Source organism: Chrysemys picta, chromosome 2, assembly GCF_011386835.1.
Source record: "Chrysemys picta bellii isolate R12L10 chromosome 2, ASM1138683v2, whole genome shotgun sequence".
Lineage (NCBI taxonomy): Eukaryota > Metazoa > Chordata > Testudines > Emydidae > Chrysemys > Chrysemys picta.
The window spans coordinates 275,699,047-275,720,798 of record NC_088792.1 but is presented as its reverse complement, the minus strand read 5'-3'; the positions used below and the strand labels follow the sequence as shown (position 1 = coordinate 275,720,798).

Here is a 21,752-nt window from a genome sequence, read left to right as displayed (position 1 = left end):
AATCAAACACACACAAGAGCATTAATACAGGAGAGAACATCCATATAGCAGAGTATATTAGTAGTGAAATGAGTACTAGAGAAGGTTGGAAGTGGGAAAGTATTTGCTTTGCAGACTGACAATGCCAGTAAAGGAAAGCAGCACAAGAAATCATAATGGACATATTATTGCAATAGGATGTGCTTCCCATGGCCTAAATGCTTCAAATTTCAGATTTCATGAAGTTGGGCACACTGGAAAAGATCTATAAAAGAGCAAAAGGAGTTATAAAATATGTTAAAACTACTCATATTGTGTCTGCAGTCTTTAAGAAGCAGCGGGAAGAAAAGTATAGTAAGACTAAAACGGAAACCCTGAAACTTTCTAGCAAAACAAGATGGGGAAATGTAGTGATGTCATTTGAAAGTTTACTAAAAATAAAACAGCTTTTCAAGAAACCATGATAACTGAAGATCTAAAGTAGTTAAAAGTGTAAGGCACTCTCTACTTTGAGGATATCTTTTGGGTTCACCTGCAAAACTCTGAAGATTCTACAGCCAGTTGCTTCTGCAAATCACTATCTGAATCAGATAGCATTTGTCATTGGACATTATCTTGGCCATAAATTGAGCAGAGTCAATTGTTTTTGAGAATCTAAAACTCAAAGTCAGGATGAAGTAAAAGTGAAGGACTTTATTCGTAGATGGGAAAAATTTTGCTGCAAACCAATACATGCTTTTGCAAACCTCTTAGATCCAAGGTTCAAAGATAGCAATGTTGGCAATGATAGCATTGTTACAGCATTTGACTGGATTACTAAACAAGCAACACTCTTAGAACTAGATGTTGCAAAAGTACTTACAAAGGCTGCAGAATACAGAACCTCTTCTAGGAGCGCAAACTGAGAATCTGCTAAGCAGATTGTTGATACAATATAGTGGTACGGCCTTTGTACAACACAATCTCAGACTCCTCTTGCTTCTCCTCTACTTCAGATTCCTCCATTTTCTGCAGCCTGTGAAAGTAACTGGTCAGTGTTTGGAAATATGAACCCAGTCAAGAAACAGGCTACCATGTGAAAGAGTTGACAAGCTTGTTTCAATTCATGCAAATCCTAAATTTAATACAGCTTCATCTTTAACATAAAGATCATAGTGAAAGTTCAGAATTTTGAACCCTATGGATATAACCTTCCTTTTTATTTACAAGTAAACAATATTGATGCTTTCTATTTTCAACCTTTAAAAATTTTGTTTCTATTTTAGAAATGTCAACAGGCAAAAAAACAAAACAAAAAACCCCCCCAACAACCACAAGTACCTTAGGGCAGAGGTTCTCAAACTGGGAGGTGCACCGCGCTGGGAGGGGGGGCAGGGAGTTCTGGGGGAGGAGAAGGCAGCATAAGAAGCTGCTCTGCCTTGAGAACTGGGCAGCCCCTATTCTCCATCAAACAAAAAGAAACATTTATAAACTCAAAACAAAAGGAGATACTCCCCCTCCCACCTTGCTGGAGAGATGGGTGGGTGTTGTCCTGTTACTAGCCCCAGGGCATCAATACCTTCCACTAAACAGGGCCTTAGCTTTTGTTGTTTCCCCCTGTAGAGCGGAGACGAGTGTCTCATCCTGGAGAAGCCTGTCTCCCTACTACCCAGAACATTACTTCCCTCCCCCAGCCAAGGAGGGGTTTTTAAAGATCTCAGGCAGCTCTTAATTGGACTCAATGTCCCGAATTGATCTTCTCAGCTTATAAGAAAAAGGGCCTTTATCATTCTAGGGCTAACATACCTGCCTTCCTTCTCTTCAGATCATATCAATCTTTCAGCTTTTTACTAAACATTTCCGTGGAGAGAAACATTTATGAGTTTCTACTCAATTTTTTGAACAGCTACTCCCCTCTCTTGCAGCCCTCCAGCCTGACTTCCTCACAAGTGGCAGATCCGTGCCTGCTCAAACCAGCCAAGAGTAACACCCAACATTGACTTCAAAGGGAGCCCATCCAGACCCCGAGATGCACTTCACTGCTTGTAGCACCATTTATTATTGTATAGCATGCAGCAGTGCGTTAGGTGCTTCACAGCACATGAAGAAATAAAAGACCTCGGCCCAAAAGAGTACACGCTGAATTTAACAAAATGAGTGGCAAGGAGAGGAGAAGAGACATGGCATGGAAAGATGAGAGTTACTATTAATGCAGCTATTACAGTTTATCTATGTACGCACTTCATGATGGATCGGGGATATCGGGTTTTCAGTGTCTAGAAGGTAATGATACAAGATGTTGAAAATGCTAAATTGCTTTGTCGGGAGCATCCCGGGAGAGATGAGTTTTCAAGAGGGACTTGAGAACCTGATCCAAAGTGCATTGAAGTCAATGTGAGTGTTTCTGCTGGCTTCAGTGGGCTACGGATCAGGCCATAGAAGGAATAGTTGAGCATTCTAGGGGCATGACGTAATAAAAAGCATGGAGAGGCATTTGGAATCATCTGAGCAATTAGCTAAGACAGTGTCAGGAACTCTGCTAGCTCGGTGTGCAGTTGCCTGGTGACCCAACGAGCTCAGCTGGGCCCAATAAACCCTCGCTAAGTGCCTGTGCTCCCTGGCTGGACAGAAGGGCCAACAGATCACTATTTAAGCCCGGAGGCCAAAGCAGCACAGTGTGTTCCATACCTGCAGCTGCACCAGATCTGCTTTCTGTACAGGCCCTTGTTCCAACCCTAGTCCCTACTTTCCTCAGAACTCCTGCTTCTGACCATTGGCCTGTCCCCTGACTTATGTCTCCAGTTCTGTGCTCTGATTCCACTCTGACCACTAGGCCAGATGCCTGTTCTCACCACTAGGTTGCACTGCCTGGACCCTGGTGTGTATCACACAGCAACAGATGGGAAAAGAAAGAGTAAAGGAAGGTGACAGCTTCAACACAAACTGATCATGGAGTTTATTGTCCATTTTAATCTTTGTTTAAATGTTTTGTTATGTTAAGATCTGAAGCAGACTCCAGAGCTGGAGGTAAATGTACTGTGCTATATTTTTTTGCTAAGAAAAGCAAGTTAAGTTTTTATTTAAAATTACGATAAGCATACACTGCAGCACTTTGCTATTCAATCTCTGTTGGGAGGGTGGTTGACGCTGCCTTTTTGGGGGGATGAACGTGATCAGGTTTGCGAATGAGCAGAGTGAGGACCTAGCCAGGCTCTACTCTGCCTATTTAATCAATGGCCTGGAGAAGATGTTGCTATGGCCCACTGTAAAATAGAGTGAGGACAGTCAGTTGCATGAGTTTCTTTGTTCAACTGTGTGTGAATTTAATGCTCGTTAAGGAGCCCTGGCTGATCGGTCTGGAGACTCAGGTCAAATTGTCAAACATGGGTGCCTAAAGTTAGGCATCTCAACAAGTGACCTGCTATTCACGGTGTTGAGTATCAGCAGCTCCTAGGGGAGTTCAGAAGTGCAGAATTCCAAATGTAGGTGCCTAGATCAAAGGCCTGACTTTTGAACTTGGCTCAACTTAAGGGCACCCACATTTTGCCCAGAAGTCCTCTCTGTTTATCCACAAAATTGGCACAGCACAGACCGGGCAACATTCTCACTATCCAATAGAAAAGCCTGCCTCCCTTCACTGCTACACTGATAGTAACCAGAAATCAAATTGCATGAGAGTGGCTAAAAAGGGAACAAGTTAGGCGGAGAAGCCTCCCTGGAGTGAATCAAGTTGCAAGCAATTTCAGCACCTGTCAGAGAGGGAGTGTCACTCATGTCCTGTTGGGCTGAACATTCAACACCCCCTCTTTTTCTCTCCTCCAATTCCCTTCTTCTCTTTTGAAGCAGAATCAGCAGTCACAGGCAGATACCTTCCTTAAGAGCATTTCAAGACAAAGCATTGGCTTTAACACGGAGAGGTCACCCCTGGTATGTCTCACAAGTGGCCTCATTTTCATCACTTACATACCTTATCTATTCATCTGAACAGATAGGGTACTCAATACACCATTACAATTACAATCCACATCCAAAGAAAGTACTGAACTAAGCATGAAGCTGGAGTGCACACAATGCACCGTGAATACATTATGCCGGCTGCTAGCTCATGACAATGGGCCTGTATAATTAACTGGATGAGGAGATTCAGAAGTGCTGTTTCCAATTAAAAATAACACTTTTGCAAGGGCAAATGAGTGAGGCAGTGGTTGTAATTCTAATGCAGCTCTAGCAGCCGCCTCATTTGTCCTAGAAGACCCTGTCTTCCTGCCCCAGATTGGTACCCTATACCCTCCTCTTCCTCCTATACCAAAACAACTTCCTACATCCCTCAGTGCTTGAGAGCTACTGACCAGGGCGGGCAGGAGGGAGATTAGAAAGAATTCCCCCAGAGGAAGTTATTCCACAACAGAGCGAGTCAAAAATATTCAGTCAAAAAATTGATGAAAAATGGTCCTTTTTAAAAAAAAAATCATTTTTATGTGGAAAAGCCTCTCAGCCTAAACAGCTTTTGGTTTTCTAAAACCTAAAAAATGCTTGCTTTTTTTCATAGAAAAAGCAGAACACGTCTGTGAAATATTTTGAGGGAAAAAATGTAAAATTTGCATTGCCTTTAAAAATTTCCACACAAACTGCCATTTTCTGAACATCTCTAGAATGCACCAGTGTCAGGGTTCTTGCACCTTCCTCCGAAGGAACTGGTAGTGCTCACAGTTAGAGACTGGACTACTGGGAGGGCAATTCCTCTGCTTCCATTCCGGGTTTAACCATGGTGCTTTTATCCAGGAAGGAGAGAGGGCCTAAAGAGCTCATCCCAACCTGTTGTAAAGCTTTGATAATAGCAACAGATAAATTCACTCATATTGACATTATCATTTCTCTTTGGGAAGACAAATGAGATTGAAAGCACCTCTCTCCTAGGCAACAATTATGGGCTCAGACTTGTTCTCCTTGAAATAAATGAGAGTTTTGCCATTGATTTAGTGGAAGCATGATTGGGCCCCTTAAATGCACACTGCATGTTGCTTTCAGTGGTCAGCAGACATCACTTCAGGAAATCAGTTTGTTATGTTGCATTACACAGTGTGACAAAATGATGCAGTGAATAAGGAATGAAATGCTGACTCTTTCATAAATCTTTAAAGTGACAAAGCTGTTGTGAACCAGGGAAGCTACTGTCAGTTCGTTTAGCAGACAAAGAACAAACTGATGATGACTGAACATTTAGTAAGTGACATCCATCCCCACGGCGGGTGGTTTGGCCTCAAGCATGAAGAATGGGATGTCAGTTCATCTCTTCTCCCAGTGAAAGGACAGTGCACTGTATATATACACGCATTAACCCCAAACAAATTAACAATCACCTTGGGAATTCAGCGACAAAGTGAGTATTCACCTACGAAAGCTTATGCTCCAATACGTCTGTTAGTCTATAAGGTGCCACAGAACTCTTTGCCGCTTTTCTTGGGAATTGAGAATTTCAAACTTATTTTTTTAACTTATGCGGTGTTGTTGTGCCCCACGATATTAGAGAGACCAGGTGTGTGAAGTAATATTGTTTATTGGACCAACTTTTGTTGGTAAGAGAGACAAGTTTTCGAGTTTACACATACAGGGCTGGCTCCAGGCACCAGCCGACCAAGCACGTACCTGGGGCGGCACCTTGTAAGGAGAGGCCAATCTTGAGGTGGCAGGGGGCGCTCGGGGTAATTTTTTTTGTTCTTTTGTTTCAGCCGGGCGGTGCTTGGGGGGGGGGGGGGGGTTGTTTGTCTTTCAGCGGCATGGCGTGGCGCTCAGGGGGCGTGTTTTGCCAGTGCGGCGCTGGGGTGTTCCGGCAGTGTGGCGCTCGGGGTTTTGTTGTTGTTTTTTTTGGTTTGGCGGGGCGGTGCTCGAGGTTTTTTGTTGTTGTTGTTTTTGGTTCGGCCGGGCGGCGCTTGGGGGGGTTGGGTTGTTTTTGTTTCAGCGGTGTGGCGTGGAGCTCGGGGGGGGTGGGGTGTTTTGGCGGCACACAGCTGGGGTGGGGGTGTTTCAGCGGCACGGCGCTGCGCTGGGGGGGGGTTGCTTCGGCGGCACAGCGCTCGGGAGGGGTGTTTTTGCTTAGGGCGGCAAAAAAATTAGAGCTGGCCCTGTACACATAGCTCTTATAAATTAGGGCCCGACCAAATCCACAATGCATTCTGGTCAATTTCATGGCCATAGGATTTGAAAATTGGTCAATTTCATGACTTTAGATGTTTACATCTGAGATTTCATGGTGTTGTAACCATGGGGGTCCCAACCCAAAAGGGGGTTGGGGGGGTTGAAAAGTTGTTGTAGGGAGGCTGTGGGATTGCCACCCATAGTTCTGTGCTGCTTTCAGAGCCCAGCTCTGAAGGCAGCAGCCACAGAGCTTCCTGCAGCTGCAGGAGGTTCCTGGAGGTGGGTCTGATCTCCCCCATGCTGCTGGGAGCACCCCAGCTAGGGGCTCCTAGCTGCTAGTCCAGAGTGTCCTGCACTGGGAGGTACGCAGAGGTACGCAGAGATGGGTCTGATCTCCTCCCGAGAGCAGCTGTGAAAGGGAAGAACAAGTCCTGTCCTTCCCCACCCCAGGGGGGGGAGGGGGCTAGCAGCTAGGAGACCCCGGCTGGAGTGCTCCCCGCAGCACAGACCCACCTCCACCTCCAAGAACCTCCCCCTGCTGCAGGAAGCTCCAGGACTGCTGCCCAGCCACAGAGCTTCCTGCAGCAGGGGGAGGTATCCAGAAGTGGTTCTGATCTCCACTTGAGAACAGCTGTGCAGGGGAAGAGTAAGTCCCACCCCTCCCCAGCCTGGGGACTAGCAGCTGGAGCCCAGGAAACGGTAAGAGACCCCAGCTGGGGTGCCCCCCAGCCTTGCTCCTCCCCCTCCCCACCCCTCCAATAGCTAGATTTATCGGGGGAGGGCTTATCGCAGGGATCGGCAACCTTTGGCACATGACCCACCAAGCTAAGCACCCTGGCGGTCCGGGCCGGTTTGTTTACTTGCCGCATCCGCAGGTGCAGCCAATCGCGGCTCCCACTGGCTGTGGTTCGCCGCTCCAGGCCAATGGGGGCTGCGAGAAGTGGCGGCCAGCACATCTCTCAGCCCGCACCACTTCCCGCAGCCCCCATTGGCCTGAAGCGGCGAACCGTGGCCAGTGGGAGCCGCGATCGGCCGAACCTGCAGACGCGGCAGGTAAACAAACCGGCCCGGCCCACCAGGGTGCTTACCCTGGTGGGCCGCATGCCAAAGGTTGCCGATACCTGACCTATTGCATCAGTGACATGTTTTCCATGGCTGTGAATTTGGTAGGGTCCTACTTATAGTAATCACATGGATGCCAAAATGCAAATCTGTCTCCTTATCTAGCTTTTCAATCCAATGTTCCTGTACACCAGCTTGCTATCATAAGATTGCTTATGAATAGAGCTGGTCAGGAATTTTTTGATAAAACTTATCAGTTTGGCACAAGATATGCTTCTGTACAGCATGGTATTTATTCACGGCACTATCTTGATAGTATTAGTTTCTATTTTGTTCTATTCTTATCTAATTGCCCTTTGCCTGGCTCAGGAACCTAGGACATTGTGCAAGCAGTTAAAATGTCTTATAGTTATCATAAAGTTGCTTAGGGTTACCATACATCCGGTTTTTCCCGGACATGTCCGTCTTTTCGGCAATCAAACCCCCGTCCGGGGGGAACTGCCAAAAAGCCGAACATGTCCGGGAAAAATACCGGACGGGAACTTCCTCTCCCGCGGCTGCTCTGCTCCTCCCCTGACTCAGACTTTGGCTCTGTTTAAGAGCCAAGCTGCCCGAACCAGTGCTACCGGCTTCGGGCAGCCCCCGTGCCTCCGGACCCCAGCCGCTGGCCGGGCACTTCCCTTCCCGGGCTCCAGCTGCTCTGCTCCGGCGGCTGGGGTCCGGAGGCACGGGAGCTGCCCGAAGCCGGAGCACTCGGGCAGCTCGGCTCTTAAACAGAGCCGAAGAATCAGGGGAGGATCAGAGCAGCTGGAGCCCGGGAGGGGAAGTGCCCGGCCGGGGGCGCAGGGTCCGGAGGCATAGGGGCTGCCCGAAGCCCGAGCGCTACCGGCTTCATGGTTTGCCGGGCAGCCTCCAGACCCTGCGCCCCCGGCCGGGCACTTCCCCTCCTGGGCTCCAGCTGCTCTGATCCTCCCCTGACTCTTCGGCTCTGTTTAAGAGCCAAGCTGCCCAAGCCAGTGCTACCGGCTTCGGGCAGCCCCCGTGCCTCCGGACCCCGAGCCGCCGGCTGGGCACTTCCCTTCCCAGGCTCCAGCTGCTCTGCTCCGGCGGCGCAGGGTCCGGAGGCATGGGGGCTGCCCGAAGCCGGTAGCACCGGCTCGGGCAGCTTGGCTCTAAAACAGAGCCGAAGAATCAGGGGAGGAGCAGAGCAGCTGGAGCCCGGGAGGGGAAGTGCCCGGCCGGGGGCGCAGGGTCCAGAGGCATGGGGGCTGCCCGAAGCCCAAGCACTACCGGCTCCACAGTTTGCCGGGCAGCCTCCAGACCCTGTGCCCCCGGCTGGGCGCTTCCCCTCCCGGGCTCCAGCTGCGCTGGGGAAGCACCGGCCAGGGGCGCAGGGTCTGGAGGCTGCCCGGCAAACCGTGAAGCCGGTAGTGCTTGGGCAGCCCTTTTCGCGTGGCTGGGAGGGAGGAGGGGGAGTTAGGGCAGGGACTTTGGGGAATGGGCGGGGAATGGGCGGAGTTGGGGCGGGGGCGGGGGTGGGAAAGGGGCAGGGCCAGGGCCCCGTGGAGTGTCCTCTTTTTTTATTTTTTAAATATGGTAACCCTAAAGTTGCTAGAAACCTGCAACCCACTAGGAGTGCACAGCTCTCGCTGCACCGCACACCCCTCGTTCCTGGGAACTGCATGGCTTGCTCTTATCCATGCAGGGAGTGGGCTGATCCCAAATTTAGGATTCGAAAGCACAAAAGACTCCTACATACTTCCTTCCTCAGCTGCTTCTGTGCTCCTTGGGCCTAGCTGAAAATATGGCACTTAGTATTTAAGTGACTTGAGGTTTTTTTTTCCCCCTTTTTTAAACTGTCCTGCAGCTCCCACTGAGAGATTTTCCCATCCTCTCAACACAGGGCGGTCCTGTCCCCAGAATTGCAGGGACATCACTTTGCCATTGTCATGACATCGTAATGTCATCCCTTTAGACTTGCGCTGAAATTGTTTTGCCATTATGTTATCTTGGTGATTCAAATTTGAACTCAAGTGAACATTACCCTCCAGGCTTCCTTGGAAAAGCTTGTGAAACATGCTGCATTCCCTCCATCACTCGGGATTAAGGAACTAGCCTAGAAGCTGCCCGTATTTATATCTCAGAGTCTGAGATATCTCTGCGAGTCTCTGGGAGAAAAAATTACAATTAAAAGCTCCCTTTTCCTTTTTGGAAGATACTGCAGTGGCTTAGAGTCCCGTCTCTTCAGTAGGGTAAGAGTACGTATAAGACCCTGGTGGCAGAGGGCTAAATACTTCAGTCCTCACTCATTCAAAACTTCCTTAACTTCAATAGTAGTTATCATTAGTACAACACCTAGAGCAGCCAAGTGAGATTAGAGCCCCAGTGTGCTAGGCACTGCAAATACACATAGTAGTGAAGAGAGAAGGTCTTGTGGGCTGGGACCCAGGAGAGCTGGGTTCAACTCCCAGCTTTGACTTTGGGTAAGTCACAATCTCTCTGTGCCTCAGTTCCCTATCTGTAAAATAGGCATAATGCCACTTCCTTTCTCCCATTCTGTCTCAAACTCATAGACTTTAAGCCCTGAAAGAACCATCATGATCATCTAATCCGGGGATCGGCAACCTTTGGCACGTGGCCTGTCAGGGAAATCCGCTGGCGGGCTAGGATGGTTTGTTTACCTGCAGCGTCCACAGGTTCGGCCGATCGCAGCTCCCATTGGCCGTGGTTCGCTGTTCCAGGCCAATGGGGGCTGCGGGAAGTGGCGCGGGCCGAGGGATGTGCTAGCCCCTGCTTCCCGCAGCCCCCATTGGCCTGGAACAGCGAACTGTGGCCAGTGGGAGCTGCGATCGGCCGAACCTGTTGACGCTACAGGTAAACAAATCTCCCAGCCCACCAGTGGATTTCCCTGATGGGCTGCGTGCCAAAGGTTGCCGATCCCTGATCTAGTCTGACCTCTTGCACATTGCAGGCCACAGAACCACCCACACCTGTAACAGGCCCATAGCCTCTGGCCGAGTTAGTGAAGTCCTCAAACCTTGTTTTAAAGGCTTCAACATACAGAGAATCCACCATTTACTCTGGTTCAAACCAGCATGTGACTCATGCCCCATTGTGCAGAGAAAGACCAAAAAACCCACCCTACGATCTCTGCAATCTGACTTGAGGGAAAATTCCTCCCTGACCCCAAATATGGTGCTCAGTTAGACCCTGAGCATGTGGGTGAGACTCACCAGCCAGACAGCTGGGAAAGAATTCTCTGTAGTAACTCAGAACCCTCCCTATCTATTGTCCCGTCTCCAGCCATTGGAGATATTTGCTAATAGGAGTTGTGGATGGCCCAATGCCATTGTAGGCAATCACATCATAGCATCCCCTCCATAAACTTTTCAAACTAAGTCTTGAAAGAAGTTAGGTTTTTTGCTCCATGACTACCCTTGAAAGGCTGTTCCAGAACTCCATGCCTTTGATGGTTAGAATCCTTTGTCTATTCATGGCCAGTTTATATCCATTTGTTCTTGTGCGAATACTGGCCCTTAACTTAAATAACTCCTCTTCCTCCCTGGTATTTATCCCTCTGATGTATTTATAAAGAGCAATCATATCTCCCCTCAACTTTACTTTTGTTAGGCTAAAGAAGCCAAGCTCCTTAAATCTCCTCTTGTAAGGTAAGTTTTCCGTTCCTCAGATCATCCTAGTAGCTTTTCTCTGCACCTGTTCCAGTTTGAATTCATCTTTCTTAAACATCGGAGACAAGAACTGCACACAGTATTCCAGATGAGGTCTCACCAGTGCCTTGAACAATGGTAATAACACTTCCCTGTCTCTACTGGAGATACCTTGCCTGATGTATCCAAGGACTGCATTAGCCTTTTTTGCAGCTGCATCACATTGGAGGCTCATAGTCATCCTGAGATTGAACAATATACCCAGGCCTTTCTCCTCTGTTTCTTCCAACTGATAAATCTCCAGCTTATAGCAAAAATTCTTGTTGTTAGTCCTTAAGTGCATGAACTTGCACTTTGCACTGTTCTTTCATTCCATTTATTTTATGCACGTTTTCAAGATTGCCCAGATCTTTTTGTATGATATTCTAGTCCTCCTCTGTACAGGCAATACCTCCCAACTTTATGACATCTCAAAGTTTATTAGCAAACTCCCACTTTTTATGCCAAGGTCATTAATGAAAATGTTAAATAAGTAATGGAGGACCCTCTCTCCAAGCCTGACAGTTCATCTTTCAGTATGGTCCATTGTAGTCTCCCTTTTAACCAGAGTCCTTTTAACCAGATCTTTACCCACCTTTCAATTCTCATATCAATCCCCATTATCTCCAATATAACTAATAATTTCCCATGTGGAACTGTATCTAATGCTGAACTCCAGGTAGATTAGTTCTACTGCATTTCCTTTGTCTAGAAAATCAGTTATCTTCTCAAAGAAATATCAGGTTGGTGTGGCATGATCTACCATTTGTAAAACCATGTTACATTTTATCCCAATGACCATTTACCTCTTTGTATTTAATGACTCTTTCTTTCAAAATTTGTTCTAAGATCTTATATATATTTGAGGTGAATCTAATGGGCCTGTAGTTTCCTGGTTCACTATTTTTTCCCTTTCTTAAATCATAGACTCATAGGACTGGAAGGGATCTCGAGAGGTCATCTAGTCCAGTCCCCTGCACTCATGGCAGGACTAAGTATTATCTAGACCATCCCTGGCAGGTGTTTGTCCAACCTGCTCTTAAAAATCTCCAATGACAGAGATTCCACAACCTCCCTGAGCAATTTATTCCAGTGCTTAACCATCATGACAGGAAGTTTTTCCTAATGTCCAACTTAAATAGCCCTTTCTGCAATTTAAGCTCATTGCTTCTTTTCCTATCCTCAGAGGTTAAGAAGAACAATTTTCACCCTACTTCTTGTAACAACCTTTATGTACTTGAAAACTGTTATGTCCCCTCTCAGTCTTCTATTCTCCAGACTAGACCAATCCAATTTTTTCAATCTTCCCTCACTGATCATGTTTTCTAGATGTTTACTCATTTGTGTTGCTCTTCTATAGACTTTCTCCAATTTGTCCACATATTTCTTGAACTGTGCCCAGAACTGGACACAATACTCCAGTTGAGGCCCAATCAGTGCTCAGTAAAGCAGAAGACTTACTTCTCGTGTTTTGCTTACAAACATTCCTGCTAATACATCCCAGAAGGATGTTTGCTTTTTTTGCAACAGCGTTACACTGTTGACTCATATTTAGCTTGTGATCCACTACAGCCCCCAGATCCTTTTCTGCAGTACTCCTTCCTAGGCAGTCATTTCCCATATTGTTTGTGTGCAACCAATTGTTCCTTCCTAAGTGGAGTACTTTACATTTGTCCTTATTGAATTTCATCCTATTTACTTCAGACCATTTCTCCAGTTTGTGCAGATCCTTTTGAATTTTAATCCTATCCTCCAAAGCACTTGCAGCCCCTCCCAGGTTGGTATCATCCACAAAATGTATAAAGGTACTCTCTATGCCATTAACTAAATCATTGATGAAGATATTGAACTGAACCAGACCCAGAACTGATCCCTGCAAGACCCCACTTGATATGCCATTCCAGCTTGACTGTGAACCACTGATATCTACTCTCTGGGAATGGTTTTTTAACCAGTTTTGCACCCACCTTATAGTAGCTCCATCTAGGTTGTATTTCCTTAACTTGTTTATAAGAAGGTCATGCAAGACAGTATCAAAAGTCTTACTAAAGTCAAGATATACTACATCTACCACCTCCTTCCTATCCACAAGACTTGTTCCCTGTCAAAGAAAGCTATTAGGTTGATTTGACATGATTTGTTCTTGACATATCCATGCTGACTGTTACTTATCACCTTATCATCTTCTAGGTGCTTGCAAATTAATTGCTTAATTATTTGTTCCATTATCTTTCCAATAGGTACTATATTTGCTATTTGCTGGTCATAGGGTATGACCCCCCCAAGTTTACAGATTCATTAAAAGCTCTTGCTATTGGGCTTCCAATTTCGTATGCCAGTTCATTTCGTATTTTTGGATGGAGATCAACCCTCCGTGTTGGTCCAATTAAGCTGTTTGCGTTAGAATTCCACCTCCGATATGAAATTACAACTTCCATGTTCTTGTTCCATTAGCTCCCCTGCCACTGCCTCCAACCCCCTCATTACCTTTATTAAAAACTGAGGCAAAATATTCATTTAGGTGTTGGGCCATGCCTAAATTATCTTTAGTAGTCTCTACCCTATTCTTACTATTTAGCAGTCCCACTTCTTCCCTGGTTTTCTTTTTATTGAAATGGCTAAAGAGCCTTTTACTCTTGATTTTAATTTCATTTACAAGGTCCAACTCAGCTTGGCCTTGGCAGTTCTTACTTTTCCAATACACTTTCTGACCTCCAAAGGGTAGCTTTCCTTGCTGATACATCCCTCCTTCCATTCTGTATAGACTTTCTGCTTTCTCTTAATAACCTGTTTGAGATGCTTGCTCTTTCAGTTTGGTCTGCAACCCTTCCCTAGGAGTTTTTCCCCCTTGCTTGGGATGCAGATTTCAGATAAATTCTACAACTATGACAGATTAATTCCAATCCTCCTCCACCTTCACATCCTTGTGTTCTGAGTCCACTTCCCTTGATTTTTTTAAAGTTTGCCCTTCTGAAATCAAGGACAGGAGCTGTAGACCTATTTTTGTTCACCCTTCCATTTAGTTTAAACTGAATTCTCTCATTATCACAAAAAACAAAAAGGTTTTGGCTGAAAAAAACATTTTTTTTGATGAAAAGTTGAAATTGTCTGCAACAGTGGGAAAGAAAACATTCTCTAACCACCTCTAGAATTTCATTTTCCTCCTATGTTTCTAATCTCTCTTGATTGCTGGGTTTTATTTCTCTATCCTCACAAGTGCTTACAGCTCCTCAGGACTTAGCATCCTCTGACAATTTTCACTGCCATGTTATTGGCTTTGTTTTCTAGATCATTCATGGATTTCCTTATCTAGATTATCATTAGAAGTCTTCATTGTTGAGTCCCAAAATGAGTCAACAAGAATAGTGGGTAGGCGTTATTATTATTTTAGTTTAGGTTTATGGTAGCACTGAGGAGCCCAGTCATGGAGCATGGCCCCATTATCCAAGGCCATGCACAACCAGAACAAAAAGACAGGACCTGCCCCAAAGAGCTTACAATGTAGGAGAAGAGACAACAGCTGGAGACAGATACAGATACACAAAGAAACAATGACATAATGCTGGTCAGCATGATAGGCAGTGATCTCAGCACACCAGTGGTCTAACCATTGTCAAATAGTCAGCCTGTTGGATTTTCATACAGTATAATATATTGCAGGACTCTTTACAAATCCTAAAGTTCAGTATCTACTATTTTAGGGTCTTAGAATTCCACTCGTTCTGTCAGAAAGGTGTCTTTTTCCAGTTAATCCACAACATTTACACTTCAGGACAGGTAGAATTAGCTGTCTGCTGTCTTCTTTCTCTCTTATTTACCTTATCTTTACCTCAGTTTGCATATTACATCTAGCACCATAGAAACTGTTGCTCCTGTTTATACACACAAGGCAGAGAGATCTTCATGCTAATTAATGCAGTTACCCTGCAAAGGATCCCATGGAGAAGGCACGTGCTTTGATGGGTCATAATACCCTGTATACAGTACAACACTGTTTCATATCAGTTTGTAGTATAAACACGTAGTGTTTGTTATGTCCCCAGAAAGGGAATCTCTCTTGGGCTCCAGCTACCAGCTCCCCAGGAGAACCTCCCAATTCCTGAACTATACTTAACTTGCTGTGACATGACAGCTCATTACAGTCACAGCGTTTCACAACCTTGTAGATGCCTCTTTGTAAAGAAAATTGATTATCTAGAATAAGGTTGCATCCTTGAGCCAACCTTAGTCGGCTCTCTGAGCCTGCTTTTGTGTTTGCCTGCAAAGCAACAGACATTATATCTGGAACAAAGCAAAGTTAACTCCTCTTCTAAACAGAACTTAAGGGAGAATGTGACCCAGCAGTCCAAATAACTCATTCACGCCTGTCTAGACTCAGTTACCTGAATGACATGCAGAAAAGAATCCTTCCTATCTCCATCAAATGGAGCATAAATAACTTTAATAGGCTGTAGTTTTACTTTGGTTTTCCTTTCTCTCCTAGAGTTTCCAAATAGAAGTTATATAGAGAAATGTACATAGACTGCAGGATCTTCAAGGCAGGGAATCTGTCTTGCTTTAAAAGCCAAACTCTTCTTGTTTTACTCAGGTGAGTAAAGCATTGGGACTTATTACATGAGCAAAGTGAGCAGTATTTGGACACATTTGCAAGGCTTAGATATAAATTTTCCATGCTGTCTGCATGATTTCTGATTAATAAGGTTGGAACTGTGCTCAATTATAATATTTAAACTCTTTGTAAGTGTATGTTAACTGATAGACATCTTGTGAGCTATGTTGTATTGACGCTGTGCTGCATCTGTGTAATGTAAAATCCCAATAACCTTTAAGTATGGGTGAGATTGACTGCAGTTGCATACAATCCTGATTATCAAAGCAGTGGCACGTAGGGGTGGGAGTGGTAGAAATTACCTGTGTTAATATAACATATGACGTGCATGGGTAACATTTTAAAAAGTCAAGAAATGTTGACATTAAAGGTTGAGCGATATTATTAACTTGCCATGTTGCAGTAATCTAATACCCTTGCTGTCTTTCCTTTCCATTTTCTCCATCTTTATCATATCAAATATCGTAATAATTCTGTGACCACCCAGGTCTAAGTAATCATCATTGTGCTGTACACCACAGCAATCAGCATTCCACAGTGAAAGAAGGGCCAACATTCTTAGCTCCCTGCTCCTAACTTGGGATCTTCCATTAACCTTGTTTCCAAAATCCAAAGTAGCAGCGCAATGCCACTAAACATGGAAAAATCCCTAGCTTTTACATTTGCACTGTGGCAGTCAGTGGGAGTTTGCCACATGTGATATACAGATCATTTATAGTTAGTTTGTATAATAAACTTTACACAATAATCTAACAAAATAGATAAAAGAGAGGGGTGGGGAAGAGACTTGTCTAGCAGAATGAATTATGTGTTAGTACAAACACCATACAAATTACCATTTTTTGGACCAGATGGCCTGTTTCCTGTCTCACCTTGTCGGTTGTGTAACATTGAAATTATTTTTATTTGTGCTTTTATAAACCTAATTTAGCAAGTCTGTGTTGGTGGCTGTGTCATCTATTCCTAATTAACCATTGCCTGAAAATTTTATTAACCTGCTGTATGAACATTATCTCCTTCAGGATCCTACGTGCGCTTCACACTCTTCTCTAAATCTTTAATGGCCATCACTAGGCTGATCCTTAATAGGTTTTTTTTTTAAACTCATAACCAGGTACTATTCAATAGCAAAGAAAAGAATGATTTCCTACTTGTAAGCTCTTCAGGGGTAGGGACCATCTTTTTAAGTATTTGTACAGCACCTAGCACAATGTGGCTCTGATTGATGCCCCTAAACACTACTGCAATACAAATGGACTATAGGTTTATTAAGAATCCATAGGTTAATTGCTACTTTCATAGAGTTTTCTCCTGTCATAGTTTGAAATATACATTGAGTTTCTGTCCCGTTATCTGGGGTGTGTAAGTCATTCAATAGTAATATATGCCAGGGCAATATAAACTTTACTGTCAGGGACGGCACGTGATCCTGCTATGAAGGCAGGGGACTGGACTCAATGACCTTTCAAGGTCCCTTCCAGTTCTATGAGATAGGCATATCTCCATCATACTCAGTCTGAAATATCAGTTAACGATATGGAGCAATCACGATTGTAGTTAAATTGTTTACAGTGGGTAATAAAACAGGGTAGTGTTAGAATGAAAAGAGATGTTGTCTGTGCTCAGATATGTCTAGGTAAACTATGAACATCAGACTTTTACTGAAAAGGAAAGAGATTAAAGATTTTGTTATGATTAGACTATCTAGATCAGTGGTTTGCAAACTTTTTTTTTTCCACAGACCATTTGAAAATTGTTGAGGGTCTTGGCGGACCACTTAACGATCTTTCCAAATATTGTTTGTACCGTTAGCTAACTATTGTAAAGTGCTTTGGATAAAAGCGCTATATAAAAAAATATTAATAATTTTTTGTTCTACAAATAAAAGCACACAACTCATATTTTAATATCAGTAGTCTTATCTTTCTAATGCGACGGATGTGCCCTCTCTCCCCCGCCACGGCAGCCCCTGAGCTGGGACTGGGAAAGGGGGGGTCTCTCCCCAGCAGCCGCAGCCCTGGAGCTGGGGAAAATCGCCTCTTTCTCTGGCTGCTGCCCTGCATGTCCCAAATTCCCCCCACCCTCTCTTCTCACCCCACTGCCCCCTCCCACCTACTCCCTGGTCCCCCCAAGCCCACCACCTCACCTTACAGGTGCATCTTCTCCAGGGTCCAGGCACCTAATTAGTGGAGCCATGCCTGCGCAGCTCCACTAATTCGGCGGATGGCCCTTCATTCTGTCATGTGTGGCTCTCCTGTCTAATCTACACAGTAACTCCCCTCCTCCCCCCTTACTCTGTAGGAATTTTAGCCTTTTATAATTCTTAGTGGCAGGGGCTTGGGGTTCAAAGTTAGAGGTACTTTGTGCCTGCTTGGATCCCAGGTTTTGGTTTCGACCGAGCTGGAATAATTATGCCTACAGATCCTTTTCTTTCTTAAACTTAAAGAAAGAAGCTAGCTTAGTGGCTGGCAGGTTGTCATGTAAGAGACCTGGCCTTGATCAGTAGGCCTGGGCTTTTGCTCCCCGGCACAGCACTCATCCCTAGGAAAGACTCCATCCCTCATCACACTGTGGCTGAGCTGTGAGAGGACGTGATTAGTGATGCACAAACCTTTCACGATTCGGAGACTCAGCTCTGTTCCGACGAGCACCCGGCAGCTCAGATGCTTATTCAGACTCTCTGAACCACTTCAGAGTGCAAAGTTGGGCTGGGAATCTCATGAGGGAAGCCGCTTGGAATAAATCTACAGCATTTCTTGCTTCCAGCTGTGCCAGAAATACCTCATCCATGGTATTTCAGGCACTTCCTTTTCTGGTCCAGGCTAAAACAAGAAAGTTCACAGGCAGCAGCAAAAAGAAAAAATTGTGGGATGGGGGGGGTAAGGCAGGACTTAGGGGTGGGAGAGCAGGTGAGGGGCAAAAACCAAATATTGTCATAGCTAGAAAAATGCTTTTTATTCAGGCCATTTATTTTAGAGGAACTGATTTGCCCATTTCTGTATTTGCAAGACCCTTATATACTGTTTCAAGTTTGTTTTCCTTTAATGCTGTTAATGCATCCATTAACCATTTCCCCCTAAATCCTGACTAGCTAAGCAATACCATCTAATACACAAACTTCCCTTTCCTGCCATACCTGTAGTCCACAATATAATAAGAACATAAGAATGGCCACACTGGGTCAGACAAATGCTCCATCTAGCCCAGTATCCTTTCTGCTGATAGTAGACAGTGCCAGATACTTCAGAAGGAAAGAGCAGAACAGGGTAATTATCAAGTCATCCATTCCCTATTGGACAGTCCCAGCATCTGGCAGTCAAAAGTTTAGGGACACCAGAGTATGGGGTTGCATTCCTGATCATCTTGCCTAATAGCCATTGGTGGACCTATCCTTCATGAACGTATCTAATTCTTTTTTTAACCCATTCATAGTTTTGGCCTTTGCAACACCCCATGGCAATGAGTTTCACAGGTTAAATGTGCGTTGTGAGCAGAAGAACTTCCTTTTGTTTGTTTTAAACCTGCTGCCTATTAATTTCATCAGGTGACCCCAAGTTCTTGTGCTATGTCAAGGGGTAAATAACACTTCCTTATTCACTTTCTCCACACCAGTCATGATTTTATAGACCATCATATCCCCTCTCAGCTGTCTCTTTTCTAAGTTGAACAGTCCCCGTCTTTCTAATCTCTCCTTATATGGAAGCTGTTCCACACCCCTAATCATTTTTGTTGCCCTTGTCTGCACCCTTTCCAGTTTTAATATCTCATTTTTGAGATGAGGTAACCAGATCTGCATACAGTGTTCAAGAAGTGGGCGTACCATGGATTTATATAGAGGCACTATGATATTTTCTGTTGTATTATCTATCCTTTTCCTAATGTTTGCTAACATTCTGATCACTTTTTTGACTGCTGTTGCACATTGAAACAGATGTTTTCAATGACCTATCCACAGTGACACAGGTTTTTGTATATTGCCATTCCTAATATCTGATTTGTGTCCATTTATCCTTTTACGTAGGGACTGTCCAGTTTGGCCGATGTACATAGCAGAGGGGCAATATACAAAAACCTGTAGGAGAACACTTCAACCTCCCTGGACACACAATAGCAGATTTAAAGGTAGCCATCTTACAGCAAAAAAACTTCAGGGCCAGACTTCAAAGAGAAACTGCTGAGCTTCAGTTCATCTGCAAATTTGACACCATCAGCTCACGATTAAACAAAGACTGTGAATGGCTAGTCAACTACAAAAGCAGTTTCTCCTCCCTTAGTGTTCACACCTCAACTGCTAGAAGAGGGCCTCATCCTCCCTGATTGAACTAACCTCGTTATCTCTAGCCTGACTTACTCTTGCTTGCATATTTATACCTGCCTTTGGAAATTTCCACTACATACATCCGAAGAAGTGGGTATTCACCCACGAAAGCTCATGCTCCTATACGTCTGTTAGTCTATAAGGTGCCACAGGACTCTTTGATGCTAATGAGTGTGAATATAACGTAACTGGAATATGCTTCATGCAAAAGGTCTCTTGTAAGGTATCATTACAAAGCTTATAATCTACTGAGTGTGTTCATCCTATTTGTATGTACACCTCTACCCCGATATAACGTGACCTGATACAACACGAATTCGGATATAACGCGATAAAGCAGCACTCCAGGGCGGGCGGGGCTATGCACTCTGGTGGATCAAAGCAAGTTCGATATAACGCGGTTTCACCTATAATTCGGTAAGATTTTTTGGCTCCCGAGGACAGCATTATATCGGGATAGAGCTGTATGTATCATTCTTGTATCTAAAACTAGAAATATGAAGTATAACACTGAAGTGCTATTGTAATTATACAAAGTGTAGGCCATTAATGGTGGTTTAGAATCCTGATGGCTCCATTGACTAGAACAATTGACTGTAGATGGCTCTGTTTACCTGCAAGCCTCCTCTGCATACATGTGGGACAGTCCTGGAAGAATGGAGGGGGGCTCACCGGACATATGAACATGTCACATGATGCTGGAATCCATCTTTAACCTGGTGCTTTTCCATTTAGAAGGAGAGGTGGGAACCCAGAGAGAGACAAAGGATTCCTTCCTTATGCCAAAGCTACAAAAGTGGGTGGAACGGAACAAAGAGGGGCCAGTCATGAGAAATCCCCTAGTTACTACCTGAGCTGGAACTAACAAGCATTGTACCAGGGGAAAGGATTGGGCCCAGAGTAGGAAGAAGTCTAGTCTCTGAAAGAAGCTTATTGGAACATCTCTAAGGGTGAGATTTACCTGTATTCAGTTTCTTAATGTATTAGGCTTAGACTTGCGTGTTTATTTTGCTTTGTAACTTACTTTGTTCTGTCTGTTATTACTTGAAACCACTTAAATCCTACTTTTTATACTTAATAAAATCACTTTTGTTTATTAATTAACCCAAAGTACATGATTTACCTGGGAGAGCACAACTGTGCATCTCTCTTTATCAGTGTTATAGAGGCTTGACAATTTATGAGGTCTGATTCTCTACTCCCTTTCTTTTTGCAGTGTCACTTATACCTCCCCAAAGTGAATGTGAAATGCTACAGTTTGGATCTGGCTGTGCTTTGCATGCCTACTTTGTCCTCACTCTGCACAGATTTAAATGACGAAACAAGGATGCAAGGAAGCAGAGATGGAGAATCAGGTCCATAGACTTTATTCTACACCTGAAGATGATGAGTTTTGCAAACAATTCAGTGCTGTACCAATGTGTACCCTGTACTGTGGTTTGGTCTTCACTGGAAAAGGAGAAGTGAGAACTATGTAGAGCTAAAATCTTATTGAAGAGAAGGTAGAGGTAGGTTTTACCTCCATGGAGCTAACCAAGGTCAACCCTATACCCCCTTACCTCTATTAGTTATATCAAGCTAAAAACTACAGAAGGCCTTACATCAAGATCTCAGTATAAAAGCACACTGTGGCTTCACTGTGAAAAAAGCGCAGGGGGGCAGAGGGGGAAAAACAGTCTGTGACTCTGTTGGGAGCAACATCTGTTCTTATAAGTTAAGCAATGAAAGAGATATTGTATCTATCACCGCAGAAATGCAAGAACCCAGATCATTCTTCCACATGCGGTTGTCATCTCTAGTGCTTCCCCAGTTACATACATTTTGCATCAACCACATAAAGTACCAGCAATTTATCAAAATTACCTTTCATCCATTACTTCAAATTATTTTTCAAAATATTATCCCAGTTTGGAATGGTGCATGGAATTGAAACGCATACTTTCCCTGCTATTTCGGGAGCCGA

At 44.6% G+C, this 21,752-nt stretch overlaps 1 non-coding gene across 1 annotated transcript; it reads left to right on the top strand.

The window, feature by feature from the left end:
• Positions 1-1,765: 1,765 nt before the first annotated feature.
• Positions 1,766-1,884, top strand: LOC135981966 (U5 spliceosomal RNA). The gene has a single exon (XR_010599185.1). It is a non-coding gene; the product is annotated as a U5 spliceosomal RNA (small nuclear RNA).
• The last annotated feature ends 19,868 nt before the right edge of the window (positions 1,885-21,752 follow it).